This window comes from Heloderma suspectum, chromosome 4 (genome assembly GCF_057233095.1).
Source record: "Heloderma suspectum isolate Gila_16-S chromosome 4, 16-S_ref, whole genome shotgun sequence".
Lineage (NCBI taxonomy): Eukaryota > Metazoa > Chordata > Lepidosauria > Squamata > Helodermatidae > Heloderma > Heloderma suspectum.
The window spans coordinates 225,021,069-225,043,467 of NC_139461.1; the positions used below are offsets into that span (position 1 = coordinate 225,021,069).

At 42.4% G+C, this 22,399-nt stretch overlaps 1 protein-coding gene across 4 annotated transcripts in view; it reads left to right on the top strand.

The window, feature by feature from the left end:
• Positions 1–22,399, top strand: part of SSBP3 (single stranded DNA binding protein 3) — a 224,012-nt gene that overhangs the window by 18,715 nt on the left and 182,898 nt on the right. The gene's annotated exons all lie outside the window — the stretch shown is intronic.

The following is a 22,399-nucleotide window of genomic DNA, read 5'->3' on the forward strand; positions in this document are numbered from 1 at the left end:
CTACAAGACATGGTCACTCCTTCCCCCTCCTTGAGATGCGTGCATGCGCGCGCGCGCACACACACACACACCATTTTGCTTCAGACCAACTTGACTGCATGCACAATCTGGTGCCTGGGCTGGGTGGTTATGCATTGGTCTCCCAGTGTGCTGTGCATTTTGTACCTCTGAGCTGATTCCCCCGTCCCCAAACAAATGAATGAAGTTTGTCTGTAATGGGTGTGTATGTGTTTCTGTCTGTCTCTAAGGGTCTGACAGACTTGTAGCTCTGAGTAAATGCAAACCTTTTAAAACAGCCTGCCCCAACTTGGCATCCTCCAGATGTGTTGGGATTATAACTCCCATAATCCCCACCCAGCATAGACATGCTGGCTGGAAATTATGGGAGTTGCTGCCCCAACTCATCTGGAGGGGGCTAGGTTGGGGAAGTCTGTTGTAAACCTTCCTTCATTTCCTTTCTGTGTTTTTTTCAGAGGAACAAAGAAACTCACGCAATTCACACACAAAGATAATGGAGACTTCTCCCTCCACCTAGGAGCAATCATAACACAGGTTCCTGTCCCAAGGTTTTACAGCACAGAGAAGAGACTTTTTTTGTTATTAGGGAGAAGAATTCAGGGAAATTTTGTTATCTCCTGTTCCTGAAGCTGGCAATTAAAACATTTTGTTAGGCTTGTGCAACATGTGTGAATATGAGTAGGGCTTTCCTGTTCTGTTGATCATTTCCTTCCTTACCTTGGAAGCTTGGATTTTATCCTACCTTTTTGTAACATATTTTATGTGTCTCATTTAAATACAGGCTTTTTGTCTTCTCATAACAACGGTTTGCTCAGCCCTAGAAAACTTAATATTTTAAGGGTTCTGCAGATGTTTTTGGTTATGTTTCAGTAATGGCGGCTTTAAAGGGATGAAATGTAGTATTTGTGCAGATCAAAATTTACATGGCAGCCCCTGACTTAAGATGGTTGCTCTGTTTTATTGGAAGGAGGTTGTGTAGTATATTCTGTGACATCATTTATCTTTTGCAGGGAGGAGAGTGCGACCAGGAAATATCCAAAGTTTGTTCAGGTCAAGGTGTTCTGCTAGAAAGGAAAAGAAATTACAATAAGGAACTTGGAGAACCAGGCAAGCATCATAGTGCTAAAATTGCTAAAGTCAACTGGATGTTTCTTTGCTATTAATGAATGGATATAGACTTACACAGGTTAGCTTGTCTTCCTGGACCATTTAGTATGGCCAGAAATATTAAGGCCAAATCATGACAAACTGCTGTGGAGGCACCAGACAACTGGATAACTTCTTTATATGGAACATCATCTCCATATCAAATTAATTTTGCTTCTTAATGTTTCTTGCGATTTAGACGGAATCTTGGCATTTGTAATTTTAAGATGTTAGCATTAAGGCATCATTTGGGCTTAAGTTTTGAACTTAAAGAACTTGACTTCTTGGGTAAAAGTAGCAACTCATTGATGCAACAAATAGTTACTCATCTTCTTGAGGGTGAGGTGGTAACGGAGGATGGAACAGGAGGCCAATAGAAACGCTAACAAGTATCTTCTTTCTATTTGAGAATGAGGTATATATGTGTTTGTAGTGTCTTTTGGACAGAGTCCCGGGGCCAAACTAGATATGACTGGAGTAGTTACCTTTATTCATCTATGCAGTAGAGGAAGGAAAGAAGCCGCTAAAAACAAAATATTGGGGAGTGTCTAATTTTTACAGTTAAAGGTGTTGAAGACACCTGAACCTTCCCACCTCCCTTGGCATAGCAAGCCCCACAGTGGGAAGTAGGTAGTCTTGAGTTCTTCTGCTTACTCACTCTGTATCCTTGAGCTGTTCTGGTGTGCGTGTGTGCATGCGTGCGTGTCTGTTTTTTTTCCTTTAAAAAAATAATTCATTTATACCTGAACCTGACTCCCTCTTCTGTCACCTATTAAAAATGCAGCAGATTTTTGGGTAGAAGCAAGACGGATGGAAGGAGATGCCTTCAGCAGAAGCGAGACTTAGGGTGAAGGCAGACAGTAGTACTTCAGAGAATTAAAATGGTTTTTAGAGAGGCATTGCTTCCTAGGGTGTGTATGCACTTCCTTTCCTCCACTTTAGTTCTGGGTCAAACAGGTTTTGCATGTGGTCCGATCCATACAAAAACCTGTTCACTGGAGGTGAAAGTTGGATAAGTGTACACACCACCACCAGCCGTCACTCTTTCAAACCACCTTAAACTGTCTGAAAATAACAGTTGCCTAAGTCTTACTTACATTGCAATTCTATACATAGCCTTCCCCAACTTGGTGCTCTCTCTATGTTTTGTACTACAACTCCCAGTATTCCTGACCATTGGCCATGCTGGCTAGTGCTGATGGGAATTGAAGTCCAAAACATCTGGAGGGCATCAGTTGCTATACATATTTACTCCAAAGCAAGTCCCATTGAGTTCAATGGGGCTTACTCCCAGGTAAGTGGGTATAGGAATGCAGCTGTAGACGTGCATTTGCTTGCTTCTGCTGTAACTGAAGGTCAGAGCTATAAGTCATGCTTCATACTTTACTTTACTTCAGAAGAAGGAAAAAGGCATGTGTGATATGACATGATTTCCTTGAGTTTCTTTGCATGTTGACTGTCTTAAGTTAGAGATCTCATGGGAAGCTACATTATACTGAGTCAGACTATTGGTCCAAATTACAGTCTTGTCTACACTGACTGACAGCTGCTTTCCACAGTTTCGGACAAGGGTCTTTGCTAGCCCTACCTGGAGATGCCAGGGATTGAGTGTGGGACCTTCTGCATGTCAAGCATGTGTTCCGCCATTGAGGTGCATCCATCTCATGATTTTGATTTATTATTCCCATTTTGCAGATGGGGAATACTGCAAATGAGCCTGGCTAACCCACCCAGTGGACTTCTTAGTTGAGCAGGGGTTTGAACTCATGTCTAAATGTGTTCTAAGTCCAACTCTCAACACAGATTCACTGTATCATAAACGTGGGAGGGCCGTGGCTCAGTGGTAGAGCACTTGCTTTGTGTGCAGAAAGTCACAGGTTCAATCCCTGGCTTCTCCAGGTAGGACTAGGAAAAAAATCCTGCCTGAAACCCTGGAAAGCTGCTGCCACTCAGTGTTGTCATACCACATGGACCAATGGTCCCACTCAGTATAAAGCAGCTTCTTGTGTTTCTAAATGCACAATAAAATATACCCAGAATGCCAGGAGTCTTTGAAGTACAGATGGAGTTTTGCTCAAAATGATTATTTATACCCCTGTTTAGGTTAATACACATGAACACTGTTTTAAAGATTACTGGGCCTTTCACTTGATTTAAAGAAATCTTAGTTGATATGGATGTTTGTTACTTAATTGGTTAACTCTGCATATATATTCGCATATGACTATGCAGATATTTGCATGCTGGTTGGGGGATGCTGGGTGTTGTAGTCCAACACATCTGGAAGGCACACAGTTGGGGAATGCTGGTCTAATGTCAGAGGTGGAATGCCTCTTTTATGATGGTGCCTGCTGCTTGTGATGTTCGTAAACATATTAAACGTAACAATTTTTTTAAAAAAATTCCCGGTTAACTGAGAATACAGTTTTAATTGAACAAAAGGGTTTCTAATGGTAGTTAATGTAACCAATTGGCCAAGTGTTGCAGCCCTACAGGTTACATCTGAATGGTGGGAAATTATAATATCCTTAAAAAAAAAAAGAAAAAAAAAAGAATACCGCAGTCACCTCGAAGTGTAGCATAGTAGCAGTCCATGCACAAGAATTTATGACCATGAGTTTTGTAGGTCGGATTGTCACATGTAGAGGGGCAAAGGGAATGAACTACAACGTTTTAAATGCAAACTCATTTAGGGCTCAATGCTATGCATGTTTAGAGAGAAAAAAAGTCCTACAACTCCCAGCATGCCCCAGCCAGCCAGCCAGCCATGCTGGTGTAACCAGTAGCTTTACCTTTTGCCATTTATGGCAAATGGCTGCAAATTTGTGTCATGCAGATAACCACAGTGGACATGGGATATATATAGTCTGTAGTGTTGCCATTTGTTGAATATTTGAAAGTAATCAGGATTAGAACCTGAAAGTATGAACAGGAGGGTTGGCTTCGTGTCTGGTGTGTACGAAATAGGGTATGTGGGTTTGTGTGTTTTTTGCTCAGGATATAGTTTCTGAAAATCATGAAATGTGAAAGCAGCCATGCTCCTTTCTCATGAGTCAGCAAGTCTGTCATAGCAGCCATGATAGGGGTAAGATTCAGATAACATCTGCCACTGCTGGCTCCTTTTATCAGAGCTGGCTGCAAAACCTGCTCCTCAGGTTCTGAGTAAACAGACAACAAACATATGAATGTTGCTGCAACCAGGCAGTATTTCAATGAGCTGGAGAGGGCTTTCTAATTGGGTTGCAATTGTGATCACGTTAATAGCAAAATGGACGAAAGGGAATACCCAGTTCAGTGTGTTCTTTAAAAAAAAAAAAGTATATTATTGGAGAGATGGTTAAATTGATAATGTTGCCTAAGAGGCTGTAACATGGCCCCTCTTAGGGAATTTGTTTTGCAAGGTGTCACGATGACAGACCATAAGATTTAGCATTGAGGATGTGGGTGGAAGAGAGAAATTTTGCATGGTGTTTCTTCTTCTTCAACCGGGAAACACAAAAGACAAACGGGCTGGAGGAACAGGAGAGGTGCTGTTGCTTTAAACCGAAATGGCTGTTGGTTTACTGCTAACTGTGGGGGAGGGGAGATGCGTTATACCCTGGAGACTTGATGATGGGGAGGTCCGCAGCAAGCTCTCAGCTTCAGCACTGATACAGCAGGGTGGGAGGAGCAAGGAGGAGAAGTAGCCACTGCCTTGACGATTCAGCACACTTTGCTGCGAGAGGCTGCCTCGGCTTTGTTGGAAGCACTTGAATTTCTTCTTGACCAAGAAAGTAAAAGATGTGCAGCTGTTGACAGGGGAGAAAAGATCAACCATGTAGAAAGGATTGCTTGCAGGTTGCAAGCAGGACTCATGGCTGCCTGAGCAGGATGGAGGGAGCAGTTATTTCTGTGTCTTCGGGGTGATAAGTGTGGGATGCTTGCTGCCCTTTCTATCCTTTACCTGTGCCTACCTGCTATTTGCTTCAGGTGCTGAGAAAGCTTAGAGCAGCTTTCCCCAACCTGGACACCTGCAGATGGCCTGGGCCACAACTCCCATCATCCCCAGCCAGCAGGGACATACTGTCTGGGGATGATGGGAGTTGCAGCCCAACTCATCTGGAGGGTGCCTGGTTGGGGAAAGCTGGCTTAGAGTACTAGGAAGCTAATGATCAAGGCACACTGGGCTTCTTTCTTTGAAGGTGCTCTTTAGTGTCTTGGGTTCTTCACCCCGGCGTACCGGGCCTGAGGAGGGGACATAAAACTAGCTACCCTGAGCACTCTGCTGGTGTGAAGGTTGGGATGTGCCTCTTTATGTTTGCAAAAGACCCATACCTGGTGCATTTTGGACTTTGCCAATGATGTCCATAGTTGTAAGCTCCCACTGGTGCTTATTATTATGGTGTACATGCAGAAATCGCTAGAGTATGGCAGGGAGGTTTAGACTTCAACCTTTCTTGCTAATAGGTTATGGAGTGAATTCCTAGGCCTTGAGCATGGGCCTGCATTTAGTCATTCCATTTCAGTGGCTCTAGAGTTGTGGCAGAACAAAGGTTTTGATAATTAAAATGAGTCTTCAGTGAAAACATGTTGTGTGTATCAGCATAGTTTCCAAGGGTCTGGCCAAATTCAGCTTTGGGTGATGAGATTTTCTTGCTAGTTTTCTCTGGATGACCCCCTCCCCCCCCCCCCCGCCCTGAAGCAAAAATCATGCTGACTTTTTAGTGCTTTGGAGGACTACATTAATTTGCAGTGGGCTATAAAGTTGATCTTAAATGCCAGCAATATGTGAACATGATTATACTTGGATCTGGAGCTTTCATCCTCAAATATTAGGATTTTTTAATTATGTCTGTTTAAGATGAGATTTTTTCCTTTTCTCTTGTTCAATTGTCAGACCTTAGCAATACATAACATTTGTATCAGTAGGATGGTGTCTCTTCTGCTGGTAGCATCTCCTTAACTCTGCTTATTTCTCACTATGCCTCATATAGACTTCTTCTGTGCATTTCTCCTGTGCATATATTTGCAGTAGAAAGGAGTTCATGTTAGCAGTAGTGCATGTATCCCAAGATAAGTGCTTATATTTATTCATTTTATTTAAAATTCGTAAGGAGACAGTATCAGGAGAACTGCAGAGATTAAGCTTCATGTACTTTGGGCTGATTACCAGATTTCAATTGAAAATATTTGAGAAGCAGAAGTTGGGTTTAAATCCTGAACTGGTAGCCTTAGATTTTCTGGGGAGCTATAGCAAGTTTTGAGTTCTGTTGCCAAAATGGCAACAGCAGTATTTCATGGAGGTACTTCTGCAGGGTGAGGTCACTGAGTTGATGATTGCTGTACAGACGTTTCTATTTTTATTTTACATGTAGTATTATTAGATGGGAGTACAGGAGCCTGGGGAGCTCCTGTACTGCCAAATTGTTCTCTACTTGGAATTTGAGAGACTGTCCTCTGATTATAAAATAGGGATCTATTGGACATAGGTCCAACTTAGGGGCTTCCCACAGGCAGCTGGTTGGCCACTAGATAGACCCTTGATCTGATCCAGCATAGCTCTTATGTTCTTACTTGTTTAGGATATTTGTGTTGTTGCTCTTCAGTCTGCAAAGGAGCCACCGGAATGGTTTACAAGAGAGTTTGTATGTGCTTCTGAGCATGTGCAAAATGCTTTTGTCCATCAAGTAACCACAGCCAGTATTCATATGGCTGGGATTAGAAGAAAGGACTTTCAGGACCTGATTGCCTGATTTCCAAGAAGACTTGAATCCAAGCACTTCCCCATTTTAGAAATTAAGCACAACTTATGCTTGGGGTTGGTGTCAGCACCCAGCACCTTTGCGCAGTTGCCAGGGCACTAGCATTCCAGAAAAGTCCACTGCTGCCCTTACAAAAAAGTTTTCTGACCCAGCGATCCAGCAACACCAGGCAGTTGTGTCTAGCTGCCATTTTAATTTCCCGTTGTGCCCCCAAGATAATGTCACTCTGGGGCATTGTGGGAAATTAAGATGGTAGCTAGATGCAGCTGCCCAGGGCTCTTGAGCACTGCTGGCTGCTGCCGATCACTGCCAAGACAGCCCAGCAGGGCTAACTGATGGGGAAGGAGGCCCACTAACAGAGGAAGTGGCCCACCAAATGGCACTTTGCCCAGGCTCCCCTCAGACCTACAGCTGGACCCGCCTATGCTTTTTATAGGTGTAAGAATAATGTCAAGGGACAGTGCCTTTGTTGAAGGGGGTTCATTCCTTCCTATGTGCCTGTGCATAAAAACAGGCAGTGTACAATATGCATTAGATGTGTGAGGTTGGGGTGCATGTTCAGTATAGGCTGTCTGGATGAGGTCTTTTAGGGAGCAATCCTATGGCCTCTAGGTATTGTCTGAGGGGCCACAGGATAATGGGGATTCGCCCCTCTGAGGGTAGAGACAGAGCTCTGACCTCATGAAGGTGGAGTTGGAGAACCGTTCCCCCCCCCCCCCCCCGCAGCTGGTGTGAAAAGAACTGCGCTGGCTGGCCTCGGAGGCAGAGGGGGGAAAGGGGACGTCTTGGTGGATGGGATGGAGAGGAGACTGGAGAGGCCAGGTTACGAGCTATCCTGAGCCTCTTCCAACCTCCTTCCCTCCCTCTTTGAAGTCTTGTGGCATCACCAAGCTGAATGCAGTGAAAACTCCTTTTTGTGTGTGCTGCTTGTCTAGTACTGCAAAAAGTACCTGGCAGGCTGCTACTGAAAGCTAGTGGATTGCATTTGGCTTGGTGAGTCTCAAGGTGAGCCTTGTCTAGAGACTGTCACTTGGATCTACTTACTCCAAAACCCAGAAACTCCTGGAGCCCTGCAGGCTTACCCACCACTGATGCAAGCCTCTAAGAGAGCTCCCTTTTTAAATAAAATGATATGTAAGCTGACCCTTACATCGAACGTTAGAAATAAGAGATCTTGGCAATAGCTTTTACAGGTTGCCATAAGCTCTTGTGGGCTATAGTCCACTTCACCAGATGCATGGATGCACTCTATCTGATGAAGAGTCAATGGAGCTGTCGCGAAGTTGGGGAAGACTGCACTACAGCATTTGGAGGCACTCCGCATTACACATAAATGCTGGTGTTGTCCACCCAACTGTGCCTTTGCTAGAATGGATGGTAGCCCTGAAGAAGCAGACCTGTGCTGTGTCTGCTGCTTCCCAACCCTGGAAGAGGGAACAGTGCAAAGTCCTGGACACCCTGAAAAAAGTATAAAAACCATGCCTAGTATTGGCGATTACGGACTAATGTTCCTTTTGGGTTGATGTTAACGTGTGTATACTGCATAACTACTTCAATGAAACCTTGTCTTTGAACTAGTAATTCCCCCTCCCTCCTTTTCTATTTGGATTCAATAGAAATATTCTGTCAACGATCTACTGTGCTTCGGGGGAAAGTGAAGATTTGGGCTGAATCACAGATTTGAATGGAGTGTGGAGGGTAACTGATGGGGAGAGGTAGGTTTTGTATAGAGGCATCGAATCCTTTCCTGATCTGCAGGGCTGGCTGGCTTCGTTACTCCTTCTAATTCATGGAAATTGCCATGAAAAGACAGATGGTTTTTAAAAGTTGACTTCTGTCTCTGCTTTATCTTTTGGGGCTTCGTCTCTCTTGTGGAGAGCAGCCTCAGCTGGTTACAGGCAGTGGTGATGGAAGCTGTAGTGGTACAAATTGAGGTTATTGACACTATAAGTCTTCAGTCTTTTTATATCTGTAGATTTTCTTTTTGGCATATTGATGATTCAGTCCAGACACAGGTTACAGAATCTACATCTGTATGCTGTTTGCTCTGAGGCAAAATGCCCGAGTGAGCAATGGGGTTTGTCAACCTGCTTAGGGTTCGCCTGAAGAAATACAGTGCTCACATTTGCATTTTCAACTTGCAAATAGTAGTAATGTGGCTTGGAAATAGGAATAGCTTCAGTAAAGCGGTAGACTTACAGAATCTTAGATTTTCTGGCCGATAATATTTTTTTCTTGAATACACTTCAAAGATTTCCTCAAGTTTTATACTTCTAACAATTTTGGATGTGTGATTTAATGATGAACCCAGAACTTTGCCATGGTCATATTTTTGGAGACTTGGTATGTATGGCTGTGTTGGACTAAAAGCCTTAATGTGTTGTTTTAATAACTAATTCCTGGCTGATTTTAAAACAAACATGTGACACCTGCAGAGCAGGCCTGGATATCATGTGAACTCCATCGCTTGTTGTAGAAATGTTCGTGTTTTCAGATTGATTCCCTGGGACTAATGGAAACAATTAAAAAGCTAGTTTGGCAGCCCTCTTGGAGATAATGGTGAAGCATCCTAGCAAAGGAAGAAGGCACTGTAAACACTGTCTGGGTCAGCCTTCCTTTTAAAATAAGAAATACACTGTATTTAAGCTTCTTTATTGACTCCAGGATTTCTGTCTTGAGAGGAAAAGCTATGTTGGAGTGTGAGAGAAAGTGGGGGAGGGGGTGCACCGTACTGTATGCATCTTTTTGGGGCAGAGTTGCCTCATCTATGCAGTTGGCTGCCTCCTTCTTCCATTCAGTGCATTCTACAAAAAGAGATACATTTTGTACATGGTTTGATGGCACCCTTTTTCAGTGCCAGAACATGGAGAATTTAAATTTATTATAGCAATCTGTGGCTACGCTGCTTCTTTTTAATACAAAACAAAACAAAAGACCCTTGGGTTTTACAGTATATGAGGGGGGTGAGGGTGGAAGGGCAATGCTCAATAGGCAAAAGGAAAGTGCAAAAGTGGGGCGGGGGACCATTTGTGGCTCAGGAGTGTTTCATGGGGCTGAACAATAGAGAGGTATTGCGAAGGACCTAGAGCAGATGCGGAACAGCCAGGCTAGAATGTGGAAGGAGGTGGGGGGAGGGCTTATTTGCATAACTGATTGTTGCCCTGGGGATTAAGCAGGGGGAAGGGAGACAGTGGGAGTACAAAGAAAAATACAGAAGATGAAGAACATTTCTCTCTCTCCCTTTCTCTCCTCTTCTGCCCCCCCCCCGCTCTGTCACTTCTCCTGTTGGGTGCTGGCTGTTGTACTGCAGCCCACACAGTTCACTCATGCCATCCTGCTGACAAACACTTCTACTGGGTGCATCACCAGGGGCTGCACTCTTATTTTATTTTATTTTCCTCCCCCAAGGGAGAGAGGCAGGAGGGAGGTGCACAAGGGAGAGAGATGGGACTTATTGCTGAGGTACTGGGTTTTTAACAGCTCCCAGTGCCTGCTATAAAGGCAATGACTCGGCAGCCTGTAATGTTAAGATAAAGTCCAAAGGAAGGCCTCTGGCTGTGTCATCAGCAAACTTTCTATACACCCTGAAATATTGGATGTTGTGCAGTGAAAATTAGCTCGACTTGCTCGATGACAGACTCTCCCTTTTTTTCTTTCAGTCTTATTGCGCTGCATCCTTGCATCTGTGACATCGATTTCATTTTGGTACTAATTGTACAAGGCTGAATGTAGATGCGTCTAATTTTCAAGGAGTACTATCGTGTGTGCCCCCCTCCCCGCCCGAGAGTATATCTTTAGGCTACCTCACTCTTGCCTGTTATGTGAATTCTGCCTACTGAGGGTGGGGTGTTTACAACAGTGAATGCTATCATCCACCGCCCTTTAAAAGCATAAATAAAGTCAAACTATTAACACCAGGCAAATGTGGATCAATGCTGTTGCTTCGCTTTGCTCACAGCCTGATGTGCAGCTACTATATTTATTATAAAAGATGCTTCTGAACTCTAGCTTAGTTCCACAGTTAATTCATGGGAAAGTTGCAACCAATTGAGGTTGGAAGCTGAGACTTTCTCTTTATTTGCTTATCGGCATAGGTTTTAAAAGTAAGAAACTGCCAAGATTTCTGTTAGCAATTGTGCAAAAATGTCTAATATGCTTCAGGCTATATAGAGATGGTGCATTGTAGAGGCCTTCTGAAAATGCTGAGCCCCATTTGCCACGGGTCCTGCTAACACATATTTGAAGAGATGTTTTTATACAGTTTGTAAGGGACTTAGAGTGTAAATAGCCAGTCCTTGTAGTTGGGCTGGAACGTTACAATATGCCAGTGTCAGGACCACTGCCAAAAATCTGTCCCATGTCTAATTCTCTCTATAACACTGCAAAAAATCTTTCCTTCTGTGAGTTGCAGTCACTGAAGCAGAGTTTGAGTGGGGTAACTTGCATTGATAGGGGAAATGGGAAGCAGACACTACTTCATTTTTCAGTGCCAGCTCTGCCTCTGCAGTAATTCCATATATTATGGTTCTTTTAAGACTGGGTAGGACTAATGGCAGACCCCTCTCAAATGCTTGGGGGATGGAAAAGGTCTCTACTGGAATCACAACCCAGGAGCTCTCTTACAGAGGCGATGCTGTGTATGCGAACTGGCACCCCCACATGAGTCACATGCTGCTGCACCTCAACGGATTTTGTGGTAGCTTGAAAAGGGGCTGTGATCATGCAGTCATGGCAGTCACATAGACAGACCCACATGCACACACTGTTCCTCGCCACAGGCACCTCTATGTGAGTGGTGCCAGGCTACAAGCCTGGCGGCATGGCGCACTCTGGAATTGCTTGCATGTGGGCTGTTATTAGCACAAAATGGGCTTCTGTCTGCTGGGACGTCTAGTAAATGACTGCAAGAAGCCGCTATAATGGAATTCGGTACCTCCTGTAATCCCTTCCAAATCAAACAGCTATACCATGTCTGGAGAATTCCTCCTTTCTTGGTATATTCCCTAGCATCAACAACTGTTGCAGGTCCTACTTTCTTGTTTTGAACAGGACTGCCTGCAAATACAGAATGGTATTGCTTGATGCAATGATGGGAACCAAATGCAGCTAGTCTTAAGTGCAACCCACATGAATGGATTTTATGTAAGCTGCTCTGGGAGCCTTTTTGGCTGAAGAATAGGGAAAATATTTAAAATAAATAAATGTGGTTGTTGTAGTGAATATCTTACCATATTTGATAGGTTCTCTACAAACTGCAGCATATCCAAGAATGGGATTAATCTCCCTAGAAGGTCCTGGATAACTGAACGTAAAAAGCTTAAGGTAACGGTGGGGAGAGAATAGAGATTCTGTTTGTGACCTTGGAGACTTGTATTTGCATGTTTTTAGAGTGGCCACTCTGTACCTTGCTGAGTGGAACCAGGAGGTCCTTTTCACTGAAGTTTTTCAAGTGGAGTGTCTGTTTCTCTTGCTCTTTTATCCCAGCATCACCTTTTAGTCCTTGTTCCCCTATTGCAGTTTCCCAGGCTTGAGGTTGGTTGCTGGTGGTAGTATTAGGTGGGCAGGTCAACAGGAAATGAGGGTAATTTACACGTAGATAGTGATGCTGCTTGCATGCATGCATACATACATGTACACAAACAATCTGTGTAATTAAAGGTGGTTCCATAAGTCTTCACAGTAGGGGAGCTGGCACGGAAATACAAGTAACAACTTCCAAGCAGGCTTTAGGAGTCAGTATATCTGTAAGTGGGATTTTGCAGATAGTGTTAGTGTAGTATTGATGTTTTAGTCCCCTCTGAGATGTTCGAGGACAGGAGTGGTCACTTGATAGAAACCACAGCGTTCTTTCAGTGACTTCATTGAATGCCACTGGCAAAAGTTGCCTGTTACTTAATTAAGCTCTCCATTGAATTGAATTACACCCATGAGTATATATGTACAGGCAACACAGCTGGGAGTTGCTGGTCTTACTTGAGGGTATTGGTTCGACTTGTGTCGACCCATGACAGTCACAACCTGGCCTACAGTGCTCAACAGAGGAGAGGGCAGGGAGCGAGGAAAAGGTGGACAAAGGCAAACATTTGAAATTAGTTCTCAGGTTGTAGCCTGGGTTCAAAGGTGTGTCTTGGGCCTGGAAAGACTGAATCCCCCTGTTCTAGGGCTTGTTCACACTGACATCTATTTCGTGTATATACTTGTTTAGGCTAAGTAATAATTTCATATGCCACTCCCTCCACACCTCTCCCTTGCCTCTTGAATTGGCATCTACTCCAGCTCCTCTTGTGTTCCTTGCATGCTGAGACCTATATATACAACAGTGCAGGTCAGGGGCACACTGGAAGATGTTGCTCTGCTTTTCCTTTTACTGCTATGGTTAACTTTTATTTAGCATGGACGGAGAATTAGGCACTCTCTTCAGCATATAAAGGTTGTGGTTACTTCACAGAGGGCTCATTGCCAATGTAAGAAATTACCCTCTTTTCAGTTTGGATTTTAAGTAGACCTATTCCAAGGCCAGTTGTGTATTCAGCAAAGCATGTGGAAAAACAAGCCCCTGCACGAGAGATTTTTGCAAACACTCCTGTTGGCAAATCTTTTTGGAACTATAACCCATTTCATTTAGACTTGGTGGAGTAGCTGTTTGAAGTAGACATTCAAGCTTCACCATCAAGCTTCACCGAAATTCTTCAACTCTTCTATTTGCCAACTTTTTGGCACATTTGCTGCAGTTTGGACCAATTCATACTTCACATCACACATGCTCTACATGGGCAGATGGGATAGTATAGAGCAGTAAATACTTCAATATGTTCACAGCCTTTTTGCAAAGAGGATCCACCAGTGACATTTTAGTTTTATTCAGGACAGGTTGGATCCAACCCCAGCCCCGAAAGGGAAGCACTTTGGTCCTAATGCTGCATTATCAGACTCCTGCAATTGTAGTCTGACAACCTTCAAGGTTCTCTCAATTTGTTGATGGGTCTCAACACACCAGTTGGGTGTCATTGCCATATGATAGGTGCATAGCTGGTTCACAACAGGTTAAGCTGCAGTAAAGCCCCATAATCTGGTTTACTGTCATCAACGCTTGCCAAACCAATCTTTACTTGTAATTACAGCAGAGTTGTTGTGAAGTATTTTCTGTTGTACATGAAGAAACTTACAATAGCACCACTGCTGGGAAAAAATCCAAGTCTTCAATTTAGAGATCTAAAAGTCCAACCACAAAAAAAAAACCCTTATATGCTTACCTTCTTCCTGGATCTTCAGAAAGCTTTAACCCTGGCTTGAAGTTTCTTCCTTCCACCATAGATGAAGTTGTGCTACCTTGAGGATTTCCCTTCTGAGACTTGCAGCAGGTTGTAGGCAGTAGGCCAGTGATGTGTATCTGTTTGGCAGTTTGAGGGTAGGGATTGTTGCTTAATTAGTAGCACTGACAACAGTCTCATTAGAAGGAAAGCTACCCAATGTACAACATAGGAAAGCAAGCAATGGGCATCCCTACAGGCTTCTTCCGTATCAGTTGCACATACTCTGGGTTTTAAATTAGAATGAGCTGGTCCAGATGAAACACTGCCAGCCTCCTAATCACAGGGTCAAACTACAAGTTATGTTAATTGACTAGTGTGTAGCTGAGCCTCATCTTTTTGTTGACTTTAGAGTAATTGTGCATGGCCCTGATTCAGATCAGGACCAGCGTGTACCGGTGAGGATAACATCGGTGAGGATAAAAAAACCTCTACTGGCTCCCATTGAGACTTTATTCTTTTTGTTATTTTAACACTGCCCCCCCATGGGTGGTGTTGGTGTTGGAATGCCCCCCCCCACAAATGTTTTTCTGGCAAAATAGGAATGGGCTTCTTGTTTCTGTTACTCCCTATTTTATATTCCTTGGTCCCAAGGCATAGTCTGAAGGCACATGAGGCAGCCACTTTGCTGAAGCAAAGGAAGTCTGGGTCTTGTCAGTGCTTGGAGGGGAGACCACCAGGGAACCATATTTAACCACCTTGAGTTTCATGATGGAAGAAAGGTGGGATATACATGTAATAAATAAATAAATAAATAATTTATAACAGTCTGCTTTAAAGCCAGTCTGTATATGTGCAAGGACATCTTTTTCCATTATATGATAGATGAAATAATTTCACTTATACGCAGCCCATGCCACAGCTAGGGGTGCACGTGGCCAGATTAAGTGAGTTGAATGCCCAGCTTGATGCTACAGTCCCTGTAGGGAAGGTGGTATTGTGAGCTAGAAGTTATCTTTCTGAAAATTTGTCCTAAACTGGGGCTGCAAGGACCTACCCAAAGGAGAGACAGCCAGGTGATGGGGAAAGCAATCAACAGGAAATTAACTGGTTAACTTTTGCTAGGCTCAGTGGGCTCTGGGCTTGCTGATCACTTAGTTTTAGTGCAGTAATAGCAGTTCCCAGAGTTTGGTCTTGTTAAACAAGGCAGCAGTGCATATCTTGGTTCATTTGTACAAGGTGCAATCGTGTGGATATCTATGGACTCTTAGGCTATTTTCACATGGCTGAGACAAGCCCAGCACAGGTGTTTTTGCTGTGTTCACTAATTGCATGCCAAAATGGTGGCTGGATGTGTGTTGGTGACTACCTTTAGTCCCTTCCTGTCACTGCTTTCTCATTTGTGCATTTTTAACTTTCCTGGTATAAGGAACAAGACAGTCCTTAGGTTGACATGGATTTTTTTAATGTCTGAAAATATATTTATTTTCATTTCTATACCACCCAGTAGCTGAAGCGCTGTGGGCGTTTCACAAAAATTAAAACCAAAAAACTCAGGATAAAACAATATAAAATATAAAAGCATTAAACCCATAATATAACAGTACAACCAGAATAAAATAACAGTTCTTATCAAGACAAGGTTTTCTCTTGTTCCTCTATCTCCTTTCCTCTCCACACCTCATCCCTGCCTGCCACCCCTCAACTTAAATTGCAGATGTATCCGGCAAGCAGACATAAATCTGGCTCATAGTTTGCAAGCACCCTGTCCATCTGGCTTGAAGATCACAAGGAGAAGCAATGTGTTTCATCCCAGACCTTGAACTGTGACTGAGTGACCTCTTTGAATTAGGAAAAAAACTTCTGCTTGGCTCTTAACACATGATAAAGTAGGCCTAAAACGGGGCGTTTGCGGGGAGATCTCTTTGTCCGCCTGCTTCAGGTGCCTTTTTCACCAGCATAGGAACCAGCCAAGGTCTCTGCGAGATGAAATTGCTTTAACAAAGAGTTCGTCGCTTTTTTCTTCTTTGTCCTTCCCCTCCCTTTTTCTGACACAATTTGTCTTTTTATTTTGTCACCCCAGGAAACAAAACACTGGATGAAGTTTTTAGCTGCATAATTTTAAACTCCAGTAGATTATACCTACTATCTATTTAGGTAGCATCTGTTTGTAAGGTGCATTTAGAGGAAATATGTGGACCTTTTAGGGCAAGCGCTGTGCTGATGCCAGCATGATTCTAGACTGGAATATGTGAACCACAACAGGTATCCCTCTTTTAAAATTTTATGCATGGTAGGAGTCTTGCATATAAGTATAATGAGACCTCATGAGATCCTAATTTGTGTCTGTTCCCCTTTTTGGAACATGCAAAAATGCTTGTGCCTTTCCTCTTAGTATATATACAAATAATTATTGGGTTAATCTAGCCCATTCATGCTGTTGTTCTGATGGAAATCAGGATGCAAAAGTAATGTTATTTTTACAGATGTACATGCAAATGTAACTGAAGTACTTTGGCCACATCATGAGAAGACAGGACACCCTGGAGAAGATGCTGATGCTAGGGGAAGTGGAAGGCAAAAGGAAGAGGGGCCGATCAAGGGCAAGATGGATGGATGATATTCTGGAGGTGATGGACTCAACCTTGGGGGAGCTGTGGGTGGCGACGGCCGACGGGAAGCTCTGGTGTGGGCTGGTCCATGAAGTCACGAAGAGTCGGAAGCGACTGGACGAATAAACAACAACAAACAACATGCAAATGTACATTTTTTACAAATGTACATTTGCATGTACTGCAAAAAGCGCTGGCCTTGGACATATTCAAGTTTGAAGGGAAAGTCAGTCTCTCTCTCATGCACACATGTGCACACACTGAATATGCTTCACAGTTGGGTTCATTTTTTACGGTAGAAAAGTGGTACCTACTCTAGAGTTTACTGCACACAGCAACAGCTTCACATTGCTTCAAGGAAAGGGCAGCCTGCTTTGTTAACCTAAAGGATCTCTTAATGCAACAGTCACAGGCTCAGGCCTCTGGATAAATATTTTCTTAACCACCATTTTACATATGATGTATGAGTCTGTAGGTAATCGTTTAACCTATATTATGAATGGGATGTTAATAAATGGTTTCTCCAGGCTCTCTGTTAGGTATTTAATTGTGGGACCCAAGTACTTACCTGTCTGTGTGAAGAGCATGGCCTGATTTAAATAGTTTGCATTTTAATCCACCTTTTCAGACTAATGCTGTGACCATCCAGGTGCTTGATTTCATTGTGAAATCAATTAGCATCATGTAGTAGCGGCTTTCAACATTGCTGCTCCAGTTTTCTTTGCACACCAAGGCTGAATTTGCTGGAGGCTTTGGAAGAATTTCTCGTGTTTCTACCTAAATGTATACTTAGGATGCAATCCTACGCATGTTTAGACAGAAAGAAAGTTCCCCATGCTGGCGGGGAACGTTGGGAGTTATAGGACTTTTTTCTGTTTAAACATGCATAGGATTGCACCCATAATGTTCCTTGGACACACAGTTTAGACCAGATATGGTAGATGTAGTAACGATGGCACATCCTGGTGTTTTTAAAGAGGAATGCTATTAAAATTAATTTTTATCACTCTAGTGATGTGGCTTGATATGTTTAGAAACTGCTTTTTGATCATTTGTATTCAAATTGATTGTCTTAACTATTCTAGACCATTAGGTATTGACAAGTATTCTACCTGTATACCCCATCCAAGTTTACTGTGTTTTTCATCGTGGGAAGTGTTCTTCAAAGCCTCTCTGGGGCTCAAGTTTATGAGCTGTCTTACAAAACATTTTGCTGGAGCCAGGTTGGTGTCATGGCATGTCCCAACAGTATGTCTGTCCTTACCTGCAACCATCAAGGAGTTTTTCATCATTACTTATATAAGGCTCTGAACTTTTGATTGCTTCATTGTACTGCACAATGGATTCTCTGTCAATGTGCCAGCTAATTAATTTTAACTTTTAATGTTGCTTCATCTCAGCAGGCTGTCTGCACTGTCCATTTCTAGTATTTGTGTGTTTCTTAGCTTCCATTCTGTCTAAAGTAATGGATTCCATGCTTCCCCTTTTCAGATTGTCCTTCCTTTGGCAACTTGTTACCCAAGTCAATCCCCTTCCCATTCTTGAAAGCTTTTTTGATCTAAGGGGAGATTGGGTAGAGGTAACTGATAACTATGAAACATCCTGTTTTTTTGTTTTTTGTTTTTGTTTTTGTAAAGTGAGTTCACCCCCCAAAGTACACAGGGTAAGATAGCATTTTGGCCATAGTATGGAGAAGGGTCAAAGTGAAGCTTCCATTTAGCATCATCTGATGAAAATAACAAGCTATTGCTCCTTAGTTTGCCGATTTGCACTGTATATGCCCTGTAGGAAATGGTCAGGGAAGTAGAAACCATATTGTTTGGCTCTTCAATACAAAAGTGCTCATTCATCATTCTTGTGATGAACACACAATGTGATGTAAATGTAATTTTAGGCTTGGTGTTTGTTTTTGTTTTTTTGGTGGAAGGGCATGGTGCATTCATTAACAGTTCTGAAAATAGAAATATTTTGTCGTCCTCTGCTGTGCAGTATTTCAGTGAATGCGTTTGGGAGGAATAAGGATTTTTTGTAAACATTCGATAGCAATATTTCTGGACACCTGCTTACTTAAATAAAAAAATGTGGTATTCGTCTTGGCATAAAGAGCTTAAAGATTTCTGTTGTGGGTGGGAATGCTGAACAACAACTCTACAATATGGGGCGGTGCATCATATAACAATATGATGTTAGCTGGCATCAAGATGTGTTTGTATGCTTGTCAGTATAACATTTGCACTCTTTCCCCCACACTTAATAAATCACTTGCTTGGAGAGGTTCCGTTGAAGAGGTTCTTTGTTTATGCAGGACATATTATATAATACAAGGCAAATAGATGCAGGATGCTATGTCAGACACACTGGTACAGATGCATTGGCACTGATGATCTCGAGGCACACCCCATGCACAGGGCTTCACATTCTCTTTTGAGGAATACAGATGCTCAATGTGTGCAAAGGCATCTCACATTGCAGGTGAGCAGCATTTTGCTCTTCACAGCAGGGAATGAGAAGACCGCTGTGCACAAGACCCTAGATCATGACCATTGAGTCCAGGTTACAAGCATTTAACCTTGATTCTTGCTGACTGGGGCAAATTTTCACGTACTGTGTCAGTAAGATGCATTTTGGTCTTGGGGCAGTCTGACTTTTTAACATAGTGAGGATTTCTCCTCCTGTCTGATTTCTTTATAGCAAGAGCCATATGCTTATAGAACAGTTTCATAGCATGCCTCTCATGTTTAGGGCATCATATTTCTTCAGGTCAACAACTTAGTTTTATATAATCCGACAACACTTGTTTGAGTTATGGAATGTGGTGGCGCTGTCCCTGGCAGATGTTGGACCAAAAAACACAGTGACCAGTGACTTGTATTCAAAGTTGTAAAATAAATCTGCTTCAAAGCAAACATAAAGCCAAGCCCCCCTGAACCATGATGTCTGCCTTCCCAAGCCATTTGGATATGTAAAAAATAGCAGTATGGAAGTGTTGGTGCATTCTTCCTAGTTTTACTGATGTATAATTTGGAAACAAAGAGGAAGAAGCTTAATACAGCCAGGTCACCACTTCAACTTATTAGTATTAACTACCTTTCAATCTGTGTCCTCAGCCACAAACACACTCCTAAATATATAATCTGTGCACCAAATTCGAACAACAAAGGGCATGCAGAGAATGATACTTTGGATATAAAAGATACCTCTTCTGAAAATGTGATAATATGCAAATGGAATAGTTATCAATTGATTTAAGATACAAATGAGTAAGTGTCTGTTATTGTTACCAGCACTATAATTTTATATAGCAATATTCATTGTGAATAGGGCTGGTTATCAATTAAAAATAAACTAAATTAGGGGTGCTGATCTGGAATGTGCACATTGTTTTCAGTATTAAGAACTAGGTTTTGTTCCTATAACCAGCTTAAAATCAAGATTTATGTCTCCACTGGCAACTAAGATTCCTTATCCAAAGAGCTGCTTAAGGGTTTTCACTTATTCAGTGGGATTTCTCAAGTGTGTGTTTTCCCTTTCTGTAGAACAGCCATATTCTTAGATCATCCAGTGCAAAAGTGGTTTGTTATGCAGTACAGAGTACTGCACAATCCAACACTCTGTCGGCATGGTAAAGTTTGCAGAGTTGTTGGGATACTGTCCAGAATAATTATGCAGTATATCTAATTCATTCAAAACACATAAATCCATACAAACACCTGAACAATTTGGTCCGAATGTGAAATTATATTTTGCACTCCTAGAGCAGGTTATTTTCAAAGTAGCCTCTGCATCCTGCTATGAAACCTCCAGGAACGCATCCAGCGTTGGCAAGCAGCTACCACTGGACCATAGACAGTAGCCTGGCATTACTGCTTTATGCCTACATGAACACATCTTTAGGTTTATAATTGCAGCCAAGACTAAACTGAAGTTTTCAAAATGGGGAACGTGTTGGTTTTGTCTGTGTAATACTGGTTGGTCCAGGAGCAATGACTTTTGTAAAAAGATCCCCGTCATTGGCTTAGGAAGTCGCTGGCAGGTCAAAGGGATACAGAATTGATGCCTTTTGTGTTTTAATCAGGTTACAAGGGGAAGCTATTACAGATAATGAATTTTGCCTGTCCACATGGTTGTAATACAAGAACCTAAATGTCTGTCAATGTAGTGAAGGTCACTCTCCTTTATTTCTGGTTGTAAATTTTTCCAGTTACAGATGTTTAGTGTTGATATACATAGCTAATCAAGTTCTAAAGCCAATTGGCAGGGTTCAAAAATGACTGTGTCTGTCTGAAAGAAGAGAGGGGGTAACTATAAAACCATATTCTAGGTATATGATATATACGTAATTACTAGCTCTGCACAATAGCAGCTAATAGAAAAAGAGCCAAAGGGTGTCTCAGATGATATCATGGTATCTACAACCAGCTTCATCTACAATGTCAATTTTATCTGGATAATCATGTAGATTTGTCTTTAATTTATATGCATTGGGCATGGGTGTAAATTGCTGAGGGAGAGAATGGGAAATTAAGCCTTAACTGGTTTTTTCATGTCCAGATTTCTTTCTCTTGAAAACCAGCCTTGTGCAATCATGAAATATTTACTTCCCCACCCCCCAAAAAAATCTCTGTGCTCTTGAGCATGAATGTATGAGTGTGTGTATGAGAGACAGTGATGAGTTGCTTTCATTTTCAGCTTCTTAGATATTTCTAAGTCAGTTTTTATTCTCCCTCCACGTACTCGATTTTTGTTCCAGTTCGTATGGGCAGTTCTACAGTTAGGCGCATGCATGCATACATATAGGAGTTAAAGTGGTATTTCCTTCATCAAATACAAAGTTTGGATGTTGTATGAATGCATTTAAGATTCAACGCCGATACGTGTTATGTTTGCTGGTATATATACAACAAACACATTTGTCTCTTAAATATGGAGCTGTCCTTTATTTTGCACGACGGGCACATTTGTTTTTGTATCTGAGGGTTGTATCCTGTGGGTTCTACCAAATCAATTCGAGACCCGAGTGCTGCGTGACGGAGTGAGCTCCTGTCTTCGGTCCCAGCTTCTGCCAACCTAGCAGTTCAAAAGCAAGAAATTGCAAGTAGATAAATAGGTACTGCTTCGGTGGGAAAGGTAACAGTGTTCCGTGCACCTCGGTGTTCAGTCATGCCGGCCACATGACCACGGAAGCGTCTTCGGACAGCACTGGCTCTTTGGCTTAGAAATGGAGATGAGCACCACACCCTAGAGTCTGACACGACTGGTTGGGGACACTTTAACCTTTTTTTTTCACAAATTGTTATAGTTTGAGCTGAAATCTTACAGGCCAGCCTATAAACCTGTGTAATGGCAGGGATACTTGTGACAAAATTCAACATATCTTTAAAAACATCCCCACAATTTTTACTGAATTCCCAATGAATTTGAGCATTAGAACCTAATATCCATCACTAGTACCATGGGTACTCTCTGCTTATGACAATACAGGCCTTACTCCTCATGGATGCTGTTTGCTACTTTAATCTTCAACTGCTTAGTCCCTGACAAAACTCAACAAGGAAATACAAGTTCTGTGTCAAGTGGATGCAAACCCTGCATTCAGAATTGTATGTTATACATGTTTCCAGAATACTCTCAA